Below are 14885 nucleotides of genomic sequence, written 5' to 3'. Positions count from 1 at the left end.
GCAAGGGAAAAAGCCCATCATACAAGCTACAATCAGATATTGAAGCTACCATAGATTTAAAGAAAGTTTTAGAGGAAAGGATCTTAAATAGCAAGGTGGAGTTTACATTGGGAGAAGTCCTTGGCATTGCAAAAAGAGAGTTCCACGAGGAAATCATTGATATCATATTAATGAAGCGACCAGCTTTAACAGAGTCTATCCAATCAGAAGCTGAAGAGAGTGCTTCAAAGACACATGTGATACAAGTACAACAAATAGATGAAGATGAGAATTTTGTAAGCTGCTACCAGTCTTCGGGCGGCAGAAATAGGCATGTTAAATTTGAAGATGAAGATGAAGAAGAAGCCACTCATAAGAGCCACTATTCTAGAAACCATTGGGCAAGGGCTACAACAGAAACCTTGGTTAAGGTGGGAGATCTTGAGGAGCCTTATGTGGCCTTGATAGAACATGGTTCATAGATTAACCTCATGTCCAAGAGTTTCTATATGAAGGGAAAGTGGCCAATTGATACTGACAATGGGTGGATGATTAGGGCTACAAACAACTCATCCGGGGATCTCTATGGTGCTTGTCCAAATGTTAATGTAACCATAGGGGATGTGAAAGGTTAGCAAAATTTCTTTGTTCAAGAGATGTCAAGCTATCCTCTAATCCTTGGACAACCATGCATCACCGCAGTGCGAATGGAGACAAAAGTATTGGATGATGAATCTGCCTATGCCATGGTCAAAAGCAAAGATGGAAAACGAGCTATTCAATTCTTGACAGTTTGCATTGACCATGAGCGAAATCGTGACAGCTTAAGGGACCATTCTCTACCAAAACCAAGCAAGGAGTTTCAAGATCAAAGGGAGATGAGGGGTTTTGGCCGAGTACCATTGTAAAGCGGGAGTGCAGTGGTACAGAAAGAAAAAGGTTCTCGCATGATCCAAAGGGAGAAGAAGCTTTTTCTACAGGTGCCTTAGTAGCAAAGGATGGATCAGTATCTTTCACAAAGCTTGGAGATTTAAAGAAAGGACAAAAACAATATGTAAATAGTGTACAGAGAAAATACAAAAACCATAATTTGCTAAATGAAGACGAGTACATTTCAGGTGTTTTTTGAGGAGGTTTGTTTTGTAGATACTATGGGTGATCTCAATGCTATAACAAGTTCTAGTTTCCAACAAGGAAATAACCTCGTAAAAGTAGCTTCTATGGACATGTATAGAATCATTGAGTCTTTCAAAGATGAGGAGTTCTTTAATGTGCAAAAAGATCTAGAAGTGCGAGTGGAGACGAAGTACAAAACTATAGCAAAGAAGGTGAAACCAGTGGCATTGCCTTTGCCTACAAATTGCAAGGAAACGATGGATCGGGCTTCTTTGCAACCTAGTCTCCGAGATCCAAAAAGAATTGGACACAAGTTTACGCAAGAGTCATTGAAGATGTTAAAAGTTGGAGGCAATGACTCCTTGACAGAGATTGAAAGAAAATTCTTTGAACAGACACTCTCCAAACATAGAAAATCTTTTGCATTTGAGCCGCATGAGATAGGGTGTGTGGATCTATCTATAGTCGAACCAATGGTAATATTCACTGTATCTCATGTGCCTTGGAATCTACGACCAATTCCAGTGCCAAAAGCACTCTTGCCAAAGCTTATAGATTTACTCAATGAAAAGATAAAGATGGGGATTTTGGAACCTTCATGTGCCCCCTACTCAAGCAGATGGTTCATAGTACCAAAGAAAAATGGAGCTCTACGTTTCATTCAAGACATGCAACCTGTCAACAAAGTCACAAATAGGAATATGGATACAGGGCCAATTGTAGATGAGTTTGCAGAAGCATTTGCAGGAAGGGCAATATATTCTATGGGGGATTTGTACTCAGGGTATGATCAGTTCTAACTAGCAATGGAAAGCAGGGACTTGACTACCATGAGAACACCCTTGGGTTTGGTAAGAATGTGCACATTACCGCAGGCTCCAGGGAGCAACCAACTCGGTTGCGCACATGATGAACGGTATGAACAAAGTCCTTCGTGACTTCATACCTCAAATTACAATGCCTTTTCTTGATGACGTTCCAATCAAAGGATGCGACTTAGCTAAAAAGATGAGGCTCTAAATTCGAGGGGGTGCCGTAAATATGTTGCAAACCACATCAATGATTGTGATAGAATTTTAACAAGGCTGGAAGAAGCGAACCTTACATTACTGGGCAAAAGTCAGTGTTTGGGGTTGAAGAAATATTGATAGTGAGACATCTTTGTAATCCTCATGTCCGCCGACCTAGTCCAACTAAAGTGGATGCAATACAGAGGATGAAGGAAGTATACGTAAATATCAGGGAGGTGAGAAGGTTTCTAGGTGCATGTGTCTTCTATCTCATATGGATTCCACATTATGCACATGTTGCAGATCCTCTTTATCAATTGCTAAGGAAGAATCAAAGGTTTCAATGGAATGATGTACATGTAAAAGCTATGAGGAAGTTGAAGCAATTGTTGCTGTCTTCACCAACTTTGAGGAAGATTGACTATGAGTGTCGAAGACCGGTGATTGTGACAATGGACACTAGTCCAACAGGAATTGAATGGGCAGTAGGACAAGACGATGAAGAGAAACACAGGTATGGGACCAAGGTTCTAAGCTCTCGCCAAAGAGTATATCCACAGGTAAAAAGGGAGTTATGGGGGGTGGTTACAGCATTAAAGTGTGACAAAGAGTACTTCATTGGAGCATCTGTAGTTGTGGAGACTGATTGCTTACCACTTTTGGGGATGATTGCAAGCTACTCTACTCCTGATATTGCTATGCTCAGGTGGATTGCTTATATAAAGTCCTTGAACCCAGAATTGAATCACATTGCAGGAAAAGATAATGCAATGGCAAATATGCTTTCAAGGGCAAGGTATGAAGATGAGGATGATATGATTGATGAGGAAGAAGATGTGGACACAAAATTCTAGACAATTTCTCATGGAAAGTGTGATGCTATATGCATTGTATCTTCACTTGAATTCTTTTCAGAGGAGTTCTATGAGGATGAATGGTTGCTCATAGGTCGCTACCTGAGTACTTTACAAAAGCAAGATAATTGGAGTGAGTCAGAATTCAAAAGGATCAGAAAGAAAGCATATAGATTCTTCTTGAGGAATGGCTACTTATGGAAACATCCTAAAAGAAGAGATGGGACTCCATTACGAGTAGTATGTGATAAGCCTATTCAGCTCAAAGTTATCAAAGAGCTTCATGAAAGCCTATATGTTGGACATTGAGGTGTATGGGCTACTTTTTTCAAAGTGAAAGAGAGATATTGGTGGAAAGGCATGTATAAGGATGTAGCGGATTTTGTGGAGTCTTGTGTCACATGCCAAATGTATTCCAATGTACGTCATCGTGATGGATTGCATCCTACATACCCATTAGCCATGCACTATTAATGGATTGTTGATCTAGTCAGAATGCCTTTAGGACTTTGGCAAATGAGATACTTGGTACTTGCACGAAAAGACTTGACAAACCAAGTGGAAGGGCGTGCATTGAGGACAAAAACTACAGATGTTGTTTGTAAATTTTTGCTTGAAGATGTAATTTGCCGCTATGGCTGTGTGGGAAAGATAGTTGCTGATAGAGGTGAGTTAGATGTAGATGAAACAAGGGATTTCTTTACAAGAATTGGTATCAAGCTAGCCCTGACTTGTGCTTATAATCCAGAGGGAAATGGGAAAAGTGAAAGAGGACATCCTCCTATTGTCAAAGCTTTGGCTAAGGCAAGCAAAGGTAGAATGCCTGAGTGGCCAAGGTTGCTACCATATGCTTTGTGGGCTGATTGTACAACTCATAGCTCAGTGATTGGTTACATGCCTACTGAATTGATGTATGGTCAGAAGCCAGTCATGCCAATTGAGGATGTAGTTCCTACTTGGAACATGTTACCTTGGGAAGATGGTGTAAGTAGGGAAAATCTACTTGCTTTGCGCATAAGGCAATTGGAAAGAAGACAGGAAGATATAGACATTGCTAAAGCTCGATTGAAGGATGCAAGACTAAAGAATAAAGATAGGTTTGCTAAAAGACATAGGCTTCGACCAAAGCCTATTGAAGAGGGTGATTGGGTCCTAATGTATGACAGTAGCCTTGACAACCAACACACCACACAAAGAAAACTTACAAAAAGGTGGTTTGGTCCCTATGTTGTCAAACATGTGCATGGAAATGCTACATATACTTTGAGGGAGCTCGATGGAACAGAGCGTAAAATTCCCATAGCGGGCAAAAGAATCAAGATGTTCACGAGGAGACATAATAATGATCCTTTTGATTCACAACAAGATGATGATGAAGAACCTAATGACATTGCTACAGATGAGGATGAAGAAGCAGAGTATGATTTTCCAGACTTTGCAGAAAATGAAAATGACATCCAAATATTTGTGGATCTTAACGAAGATTAAACCTATATAAGGAAAATGTTGGCACATGTCGGAGGATGTGCATGTTCAAAAGGGGGTGGATATCGTGACGTGGCACGTACGTAGTGTGAAATAAAACATTCACCTCACTTTTCACACTTCTCGATGCATCAAAAGAAAAGCAATAATGTACATATCGTGATATATGCTAAAGCGGCTATTGCGGTTGCTATCATGTACATACCTATCCGGGGAGTCGTGGCCCTGGATGTGGCTCATTTGCGTGCTTTTTCAATTGATAAGATGCCTAATTTGGTTTGACAATGTACATATCCAAGTGTTTCATGGTGGCACACTCATCTCGCCTACAAGGACTGATGCAGGCAAAAACTGCCAAAAATAGCAACTAACAAGCGCCGTTGCAGAATTGCATGGAAAGTGACCCAAAATGGTATATTGATGAAAATGATGCTTATCTATGCTTTTTATGCTTATGCGACTGATCCCACAAATTTAGGGATTTTCTTGACTCCGTTTGGGATTTTTCGCATTAAAAATGACATTTTTTGGGTCAAAAATGAGCTGAAAATGGCCTAGTTTTTGGTCCAAAGTGGCAAAATGGCCCAAAAATTGACACATCAGCTCATATTGCCGTGGGGAAGAGAGAGAAGGGGGCTTTTTACAGAAAAACCTGCAATTTATCACTACTATGTAATGGCTTCCATAATTGCTCAATCCATGTCTATGTATGACAGTCACGCCTCTTCACAATCTTGTATCTGAGCTTGTGAGGGAGTGAATTAGGGTTTTCCCTTATCAAAATGGTGTGTGGGCTTCACTTTAGAAGCTCATAAATCAGAAAATTGTCGTCATGAAGGTGGAAGCTGGAGCATTCCTTTCAACTGTTTGATGCTACGACTATGTAATTGGGGGCGAGGCTACATGATACCATGAAAGAGGTTTGGGTTTTGATTGAGAATTGTGCTTGTATGAGCATTGAGGTTTCATGACTGAAACTTTAGTGTTTTCAAATGGTCTTTTAAAGTGAAATTGAGTGTGATTTGATGATCCTCTTATCTAAATCTCAATTATGAAAACAAGCAATTTCCAAGCACGATAGGAAAGAGGGTTTGTGACTTTGCTGTCACGAACGCTCTTAGATTCTCTGTCACCCTTAGAAAGAGGGTTGGTGATTCTCCACAAAACGCTTTTTCACAAAGTGTTCTCATCACGAACTCTCACAGCTAGAGGTTTTGCACCTTCCCAGCTAGACCGCACACGTTCCGACAGCGCTGTCCCCCCCCCGCCCCCCACTCATTTCATTCTCTGTCGTACTCTCCCCAAAGGTTTCTTTCGATTGGCTCTGGCGATGTTGGTTTCTTGACAGTGCTAGTCGGGGTTTTTTGCAGATAAATTACTTTATCCACTCCTTCTCCGCCACAGTAGCATACACAGATGGAGACTCAAGCTCTGCCACAGAGGGACTCTCATGAAGTCCCCTTGCCCGATCCGCTGAGCCCACCATTCGACTTGCTCTCACTCTGACAGAGCAAGTGAGCTTGGCTGCAGAGGTGAAACGCCTGCAGTCGACTTCCGTCATTTGCAAGATTCTCGGTACCGGACCCAGCAGAGGAGAGCTGCGTTACCTTCTCCAGGCCCACCTTCTTGCAAAGGTGGGCACGATCTTGGACGTTCAGTTCCTCGGACGCGGCTACTATCAGATAGAGTTTAAGAGCTCCGAGATGGCGTCCAAGGTCATCGCGATGAGCCCCCTGACCATCCGAGCAGTTCGAGCCCACTTTTGACCTAGCTTCGGATGTTCTGGTAGAGGAGGTAGACCTTCCCATCTCCGTCTGCTTTCCTGGTTTGAGGAGGGAGTACTTACCACTTTTGTCCAAGATAGGCTCAGAGATTGGGACTGTCCTAGAGACACCTCGCACGGCAGCCTCAGTAGTTGCCAAGGCGGCCGGCAGTCCCTCAGTACGAGTTCTAGTTAGCGACACCCACACTCTCTCGAAGGTCATACTACTTCCTCGGGTGAGTGGGGGTTGGTTCAAACAGAGCATGGAGTATTCGGGCCTCCTGAATCGGTGTTTCATTTGTCGACAGATAGGCCATCTTGCAAAGGCCTGTCCACGGAGGAGACCCCGACCTACTCCAGAGGCCCAGCCCCAACCCTCAAGGGCTTGTCACAAAGTGATGACGTGGCTACGGGTAGCTGAAACCCTAATTTGAGGCTGAAACCCTAAAATCCCTGAAAACCCTAAAAATTGCCAGAAACCCTAATTTCTGACAGCAAACCCTAATTCTGCCGAGGTGCCACCTGGCAGCAGGAGCAGCTGTACGGATTTCCGGATTTTGCGCCGCAAAACGCGCTGACAGCTTTTGGCTTGCTTTTTGGGCTCCACGCCCAGAGAAGAGAGAGAACTTGCTTTTTTTTTGAAAAAAAGATACTCTCTCAGAAAGAGAGAGAGAGAACGGATGCTTTTCAATTTTAAAAGCTTTTGGGACTCTGCTTTTGGGGATCCTTTGTACCTTTAAATATGTGGAGAGGGCTTCACTTCTTAGAGCATATGGACGCAGAGTCTAAGAGTGAAACCCTAGCCACACTCTTGTACTTTGATCTGATTAATATAAAAAGAAATACCGAAAGGGGCGCCAGTCTTTGGGGCCAATATCTCTAGGCACGGAACTCCGCCGGGCCAGTGCAAATCTATTGTGATCTGTGAATTGTTTTGAAGTGGTTATTTGGTGCTATCACGGTTGATTCTTGACTTGGAGTGTCCAAGTCTCTTACAGTGGTATCAAAGCACAGCCGATTTCTCTTCTATGGGAGATCCGATCCCCGAAAATTTTTTCCGTGGCACCTATGGCTTCAGGCAATAATCAGTCGACTCCCTCTGCATCTGGAGAGATCACAACGAAGATTCCGGCACGGAGTATGGCCCGCCTAGGCCTACTCCAACGGAGCAACAAGAGATGGAGCGTCGGAAATTGATTGATGATGCAACAAAGATGATGCTCAATTTTGCCAAGGACCCGAAGATGGCAAAATATATGAACCACACCTCTTTGGAAGAGGGACAGATGGAGTGGCAAAGAACCACAACACCACTCCCGAAACCCGCTCTCAAGAAACCTTCTGCCTCCAAGAAATATACGGAGAAGGAACTAGAGAACGTGGTTGATGCACGGATTGCTCAGCTTTTCGACGTGCAAAAGAAAGGCAAAAAGCACGGCAAAAAGCAGAAGAAAGGTACTGACTTCCCGGGATATTTGGGTCGTCAGTCGACATTCGACAAAGCGAAGAAACTGAAGAAGCGCGTCAAGTTTGAAGGCCTACCCAGTTCTTCTTCTTCTTCTTCTGACAGTTCTTCTAGCTCTTCAGACTCGAGCAAAGAAGACAGGAAAAGCAAAAAGCAAAGCAAGAAACAACGCTTCGGAAAGGGCAAAAAAAAGGCAAGGAAGTCTAAGTCTCGCCCAGTGAGTGACACTTCTACAGAGGACTCGTCTATGGACAGTTCAGACTCTGACAACGGAAACTTTTATGCGAACAAGAAGAATTTTTACAAAGCCAACCAGTATGACTTTCTCTAAGATAAAAGCAAGAAAGTCCGAGAGTTTAAGGAAGGTGGCCAAGCACTTAAGTTTGATACTTTTTCGGGATACTCCGATGCTTCGAAAGCTTTGTCTTTTATACAACAGTTTGACATCGCTTTCGCGGGAGGACGCTACTCAGAGCACTCCAAGATTCGGAGAGCTGTCTCTTATTTTAAGGGGAATGCTCGTACTTGGTGGTCCACGCTTCTTTTAAACAAGACTGCGCCACTTAAATGGCTGAAATTTAAGAAGCTTTTTATTTCTTCTTGGTTGACGCAAAAATATGAACGAGATACTTGGAACCATCTTCGGATGACCAAGAAAGATACAATCAATGCTTATTGTGAAAGATTTTGCAGCTCTTTTCTACCCGCCTCTTCATTCAAGAAGATCTCGTTCAAAGAACAAATTGAGCGGTTTACCTTCGGTCTACCTACAGAGATCCGAGATCACTGCTTGGAACAGAAGTCAGCTTCTATTCAGGAGTTGATGAGTCATGCAAAGCGGGGCTTTGACATTCACTCTGGCAGTCTGACCTACCCCACAGATGAGGCCATGACACAACGAGCCGAACAGACTTCTGGAAATGAAAGTAGAAGGAAAAAGAGCAACCCCGAGAAGAAGGATGCACGACCCAAGCTTACTCCTCAGGAGAAATCTCGCTTCATTAGAGAGGGGAAGTGCTTTGGATGCGGGGAACAGGGACATATCTCCGTGAAGTGCCCTAAAAAGGCACAGAAAGAACAAAATGATAAAGACGACGACATGCCTGAGAGTTCGAGAGCAGCTGAGGGACGTGGCAGAAAAGGCAGATAGAAAAGCAGAACTGGTACCACATGGCGTGGGACCTGCACCGAATCTAATGAATGAAAGTACAAACTTTGCCGCTTTTGGGGTAAAGTGAAGGAACATGAAGCTCTTTTGAAGGAGCCAAGGCCAACTTCTTTTCACTTTGAATTGGCGGCTCGATTTAGAATTACGCCCGACAGGTGGAGGTAATTCGACTGGCACCCGGATGGGATGTTGCCATTACACCGAGCATTGCCAAACTTCGTTTAAAATGACACGGGTGTTCAAGGCATGCGAGTGACGTTCTACTCAAGATCCCTTGGTACCACAAGAGCTACGCCGTGGTTGACTACCGAGCAGAGAAAGCGACTTTGATAAATGAAGGGCTTAGAGATTGTACTTGATGAACTTCAGTTTCTTACTCATTCTTTTGGGAGAGAACTGAACGATGGATAAAGGTTGAATATGTTTTGACCTGATGAAAAGAATGCCAAGATTTTTCTCACACTCATGCCGATTGCTTTTCAGAGGGCCTGAAGATCAAACCATGATCTGATACCTGGAAGCACACCACCGAACCGGCCACCTTACCGTGTGAGCCGAGTACAGAATGAAAAGATTATGAACCCAGTGAAAGACCTCTTGGAAAAGGGTCTTGTCCAACATAGTACTTCACCGTATTGCTCTCCACTGTTGTTGGATTTGAAGAAAGACGGATCTTGGAGAATGTGCATCGATTATAGCGCTCTCAACAAAATCACCATCAAGAACAGATTTCCGATTCCTAGGATCAATGATATACTCGACAGGTCACAGGGATCCTCGTGCTTTAGCAGGATTGACTTAAAGAGTGGACTTAAAGAGTGGATATCATCAGATCCGAATCACGCTGGGAGACGTCTACAAGACAGCCTTTCGAACGACTTTTGGGTTATTTGAGTTTTTGGTGATGCCTTTTGGCTTAACCAATGCTCCTGCGACATTTAACCGGATGATAGATAGGATTTTTCGAGAGTGCAAGCTATTTGTTGGCACTTTCTTTGACGACATCATTGTTTTCTCCAAGAATGAGGCAGAACACAGAGATCATCTGCTTCAGGTCTTTCAGGCATTACGAGATCACAACTTAGTGATTAATGCAAAGAAAAGTGAATTTTTCCTACCAGAGATGCACTTTTTGGGACACATTGTGTCAGCAGCAAGAGTGCAAATGGACCCGGCCAAGATACAGACTATCCGTGATTGGCCCGATTTGAGGAATGTCCATGAAGTTAGAAGCTTCTTGGGACTGTGTTCGTACTACAAGCGGTTCATTCGGAAGTTTGCAGAGGTTGCCTTCCCCTTTGCATATTCTTGATACAGAAAGGAGTCCCTTTGTAACAAACTTGGACACACCAAGTCAAGAATCAACCGCTACAGCACCAAATAACCACTTCAAAACAATTCACAGATCACAATAGATTTGCACTGGCCCGCCGGAGTTCCGTGCCTAGAGATATTGGCCCCAAAGACTGGCGTCCCTTTCGGTATTTCTTTTTATATTAATCAAATCAAAGTACAAGAGTGTGGCTAGGGTTTCACTCTCAGACTCTGCATCCAGATGCTCTGAGAAGTGAGGCCCTCACCACTAATTTAAAGATTACAAGGGATGCCCAAAAGCAGAGCCCCAAAAGTTTTAAATCAAAAGCAGCAGTTCTCTCTCTCTCTCTCTCTCTCTCTCTCTCTCTCTCTCTCTCTCTCTCTCTCTCTCTCTCTCTCTCTCTCTCGGCGTGGGGCCCAAAAAGCAAGTCAAAAGCTGTCAACGCGTTTTGTGGCGCAAAATCCGGAAACTGCTCCTGCTGCCACGTGGCACCCAAGCAGAATTAGGGTTTGCTGTCAGAAATTACGATTTCTGCAGAAATTAGGGTTTCTGGCAGTTTTTAGGGTTTGCAAGGATTTTAGGGTTTCAGCCTCAAATTAGGGTTTCAGCTATCGGTAGCCACATCATCACTTTGTGACATACCCCCCTCTTGAAAGCATTGTAATCGACCGCGATTACGCCTGCAAAACCGACAAAAGCCATAAACCGTCTTAGCAGACACTGACTGTTAGTACCTACGTACTAGGAACACACATCTAGCAAATGTACAAAATCGACAGTCACATCAAACAACATCACAGGACATCACCAAACATCACAGGACATCACATGACATTCAACATTCATTCGGATCTTAGGCCGTGATTTATCGGCAATGTAGCTAGCAATCACATCTAGGTCCAATCGGGACCTCATCGATGTCCGATTGACTAACCCCTATTGCAACCATGTCTATTCGAGATCAATCATACCAAAATGCTGCAGTCATTTCGGCTATCAGTTCCTACACTCACAAGAAGTCAAGAACAAATCAGTATCATTATCAGGAACTCCATTTCATAAAGTCATAGAGCAGAATACTGTCAGCTCTCAGTATCCATGAAGCTCAAAGAGACATCAATGACTCTAGTATCTAAATCAAGGCATCTGTTGACAAAGGAGTGGAGTAACTCCCCTCTTGTGCATCCCACTGCACCAGATCTTCGGCCAAGGTGAGTTTTTGGGTTCCGTTTGGAGTAGACTATGCTAAACCAAAACATCGAGGTAAAGTTTCACAATCCGAGGAGTATCTGCTAGGTCCTCCTCCTCCATCCACTTCGCATCAAATGCAGGAAAGTTCTTGAACTAAACCAAGAACCGCCTTCGGACTTTACCTTTCTTCGTATCGTTATGTGCCAAAATCTGTTCAAGAACAAGGATCTCCTCGTTTTCGTCCACTTCGGGTTGCTCATCAGGCTCCCCATCATCAGGCACATCACCCTTAACAGGGTTCAAGAGACTCACATGCAATGCATTATGAATCCTCCAAGTACCTGGCAGTTTCAATCGGAAGGAGACATCATTTCTCTTGTCAGTGATCTGGAAAGGTCCGTAGTATCGCATACTAAGCTTTGGAAAAAGCCTCTCCTTTCCCTTTTTCTTTCATAGGCGTGCCTTCTCAAAAGTAAGAGCACCCAATCATCCTCCTTCAATTTCAAGTCGCGACGATGGCGATCCGCTACCTTTTTCTGTTGTTCTTGAGACTCCTGCAAAGTCTCTCGAACCTTGGCAAAAGCCGTATCCAAATCTTGCGAATATTTATCCGTTTCAAATATCTAATCTTTCGTGCTCAGGAAGGATGGAACCTTCGCAGCACTTTCAACAATCTCACATGGCGTCTTCCCCGTCGAAGAGTGTATCGTGTTATTGTAGGCAATTTCCACCAAAGGTAAGTTCTTTTCCCATTGAGTCTTCTGATCCGAAATACAAGACTTCAATAAATCTAAAATCACTGAATTGGCAATCTCAAATTGCCCGTCAGTCTGCAAGTGGAACGATGACGAGAACTGCAACTGCATGCCAATGTTCTCCCAAATTGCCTTCCAAAACAAACTCATAAATCTGGAGTCTCTGTCGCAGACAATCGTCTGAGACGTGCCATGTAATCGGAAAATCATCGTGATCATTCTGTTTTCTTGGGAGATCAAAAATGAAATCCATTGCAATACTTTCCGAGGGGTGGGTGGATATGGGTAAAGGCTGTAACAATCCCTGTGCCTTATGCCTGTCAAACTTGACCTTCTGGCATACCAAGCAACTGCGCACAAACTCTTCCACATCCTTTTTGAGTCTCGGCCCAAAGAAGTATCTCTCGACCCCCTTCATGGTGGTAGCAATGCCGCGGTGACCCGTAAAAGGTGGACAGTGGCATTCTGTCATAACCTTATCCCTCAACCGCTGTGTAACGCACAACATAGTCTTTTTCATCAAGTAGCCTTCCCGAAGGGAGTATCCAGCTACTGTCTCCCCATCCCGTATCCGTGTGAAAATATCTGCAAAATTTGTATCCGTGGCATACTGATCGACCATATCCTCGAAGCTCCTATGATGTATCGCGGAAACAGCCAGAACCAACGGTTTCCGAGACAAAGCATCTGCCACCACATTCTTCTGTCCCTGCACATGGACAATATGGAAGTGGAACTGTGACAAGATGTTCGCCCACCTCATCTGCTTTTCCAAAAGCTGCTTTTGTGAGAAGAAGTAGCGCAAACTCTGATGGTCTGTAAAGACAGTAAAATCCGCTCCGAGTAGGTAATGCCGCCACTGAGTAAGAGCATGGATAACCACCAAAAGCTCTTTCTCATAAATCTGTGTTGTCATCTCCAGCCTACAGAACAAATGGCTCTCGTAAGCTATGACATGGCCTTCTTGCATCAAGACTGCACCCAGACTACGACCACAAGCATCACAATATACTTCGAATGACTTCTGCAAGTCCGGCAAAGTCAAAATAGGTCCCGTAGTCAATTTCTCTTTCAATGTCTGAAAGGCAGTCACCTCTGTGGGTCCCCACGAAAAAGGTACTCCTTTCTGTGTCAAGATATGCAAAGGGGAAGCAACCTCTGCAAACTTTCGTATGAACCGCCTGTAGTACAAACACAGTCCCAAGAAGCTTCTAACTTCATGGACATTCCTCAAATCGGGCCAATCACGGATAGTCTCTATCTTGGCCGGGTCCATTTGCACTCCTCTTGCTGACATAATGTGTCCCAAAAAAAAAGTATCTCCGGTAGGAAAAATTCACTTTTCTTTGCATTAATCACTAACGTGTGATCTCGTAATGCCTAAAAGACTTGAAGCAGATGATCTCTGTGTTCTGCCTCATTTTTGGAGAAAACAATGATGTCGTCAAAGAAAGTGCCAACAAATAGCCTGTACTCTCGAAAAATCGTGTCCATCATCCTATTAAATGTCGCAGGAGCATTGGTTAAGCCAAAAGGCAGCACCAAAAGCTCAAATAACCCAAAAGTCGTCCGAAAAGCTGTCTTGATACCACTGTAACCTTGTAGACATCTCCTCGGCACTATCCTTATCTGATGATATCCACTCTTCAAGTCAATCCTGCTAAAGCACGAGGATCCCTGTAACCTGTCGAGTATATCATCGATCCTAGGAATCGGAAATCTGTTCTTGATGGTGATTTTGTTGAGAGCTCTATAATCGATGCACATTCTCCAAGATCCGTCTTTCTTCAAAACCAACAACACTGGAGAGCAATACGGTGAAGTACTAGGCAAGACAAGACCCTTTTCCAAGAGGTCTTTCACTTGGTTCATAATCTTTTCCTTCTGTACTCGGCTCACACGATAAGGTGGCCGATTCGGTGGCGTGCTTCCAGGTATCGGATCAATGATTTGATCTTCAGGCCCTCTGAGAAGCAATCGGCATGAGTGTGGAGAAAAATCTTGGTGTTCTTTTGATCAAGTCAAAATATATTCAACCTTTATCTAGCGTTCAGTTCTCTCCCAAAAGAATGAGTAAGAAACTGAAGTTCATCAAGTACAATCTCTAAGCCCTTCATTTATCAAAGTCGCTTTCTCGGCCCGGTAGTCAACCACGACGTAGTTCTTGTGATACCAAGGGATCCTGAGTAGAACGTCACTCGCGTGCCCTCAACACCCCTGTCATTACAATCAAAGTTTGCCAATGCTCGTGTAATGGCAACATCCCATCCGGGTGCCAATCGAACTACCTCCGCCTGTGGCATCAGTCTGTCGGGCGTAATTCCAAATGGAGCCGCCAATTCCAAGTGAAAAGAAGTTGGCCTTGGCTCCTTCAAAAGAGCTTTCTGATCCTTCACTTTGCCCCAAAAAGCGGCAAAGTTTGTACTTTCATTCATTTGATTCGGTGCAAGTCCCACGCCATGTGATACCAGTTCTGCTTTTCTATCTGCCTTTTCTACCACATTCCTCAGCTGCTCTCGAACTCTCAGGCCTGTCGTCGTCTTTATCATTCTAATCTTTCTGTGCCTTTTTAGGGCACTTCGCGGAGATATGTCCATGTTCCCCGCATCCAAAGCACTTCCCCGCTCTGTTGTAGCGAGCTTGGGTCGTGCATCCTTTTTCTCTGGGTTGCTCTTTTTCTTTCTACTTTCATTCCCATAAGTCTGTTCGGCTCGTTGTGTCATGGCCTCATCTGTGGGGTACGTCAGCCTGCCAGAGTGAATGGCAAAGCCCCGCTTCGCATGAC

The 14885-nt window shown here is 43.9% G+C and overlaps 1 protein-coding gene across 2 annotated transcripts in view; it reads right to left on the bottom strand.

Annotated features, from left to right (window-relative positions):
• Positions 1-14885, bottom strand: part of LOC147444929 (FAD-dependent oxidoreductase family protein) — a 109322-nt gene that overhangs the window by 57771 nt on the left and 36666 nt on the right. The gene's annotated exons all lie outside the window — the stretch shown is intronic.

This window comes from Adiantum capillus-veneris, chromosome 13, assembly GCF_014529385.1.
Source record: "Adiantum capillus-veneris isolate H3 chromosome 13, ASM1452938v2, whole genome shotgun sequence".
Taxonomy (NCBI): domain Eukaryota; kingdom Viridiplantae; phylum Streptophyta; class Polypodiopsida; order Polypodiales; family Pteridaceae; genus Adiantum; species Adiantum capillus-veneris.
This window is presented reverse-complemented; position numbering and strand designations above follow the sequence as displayed.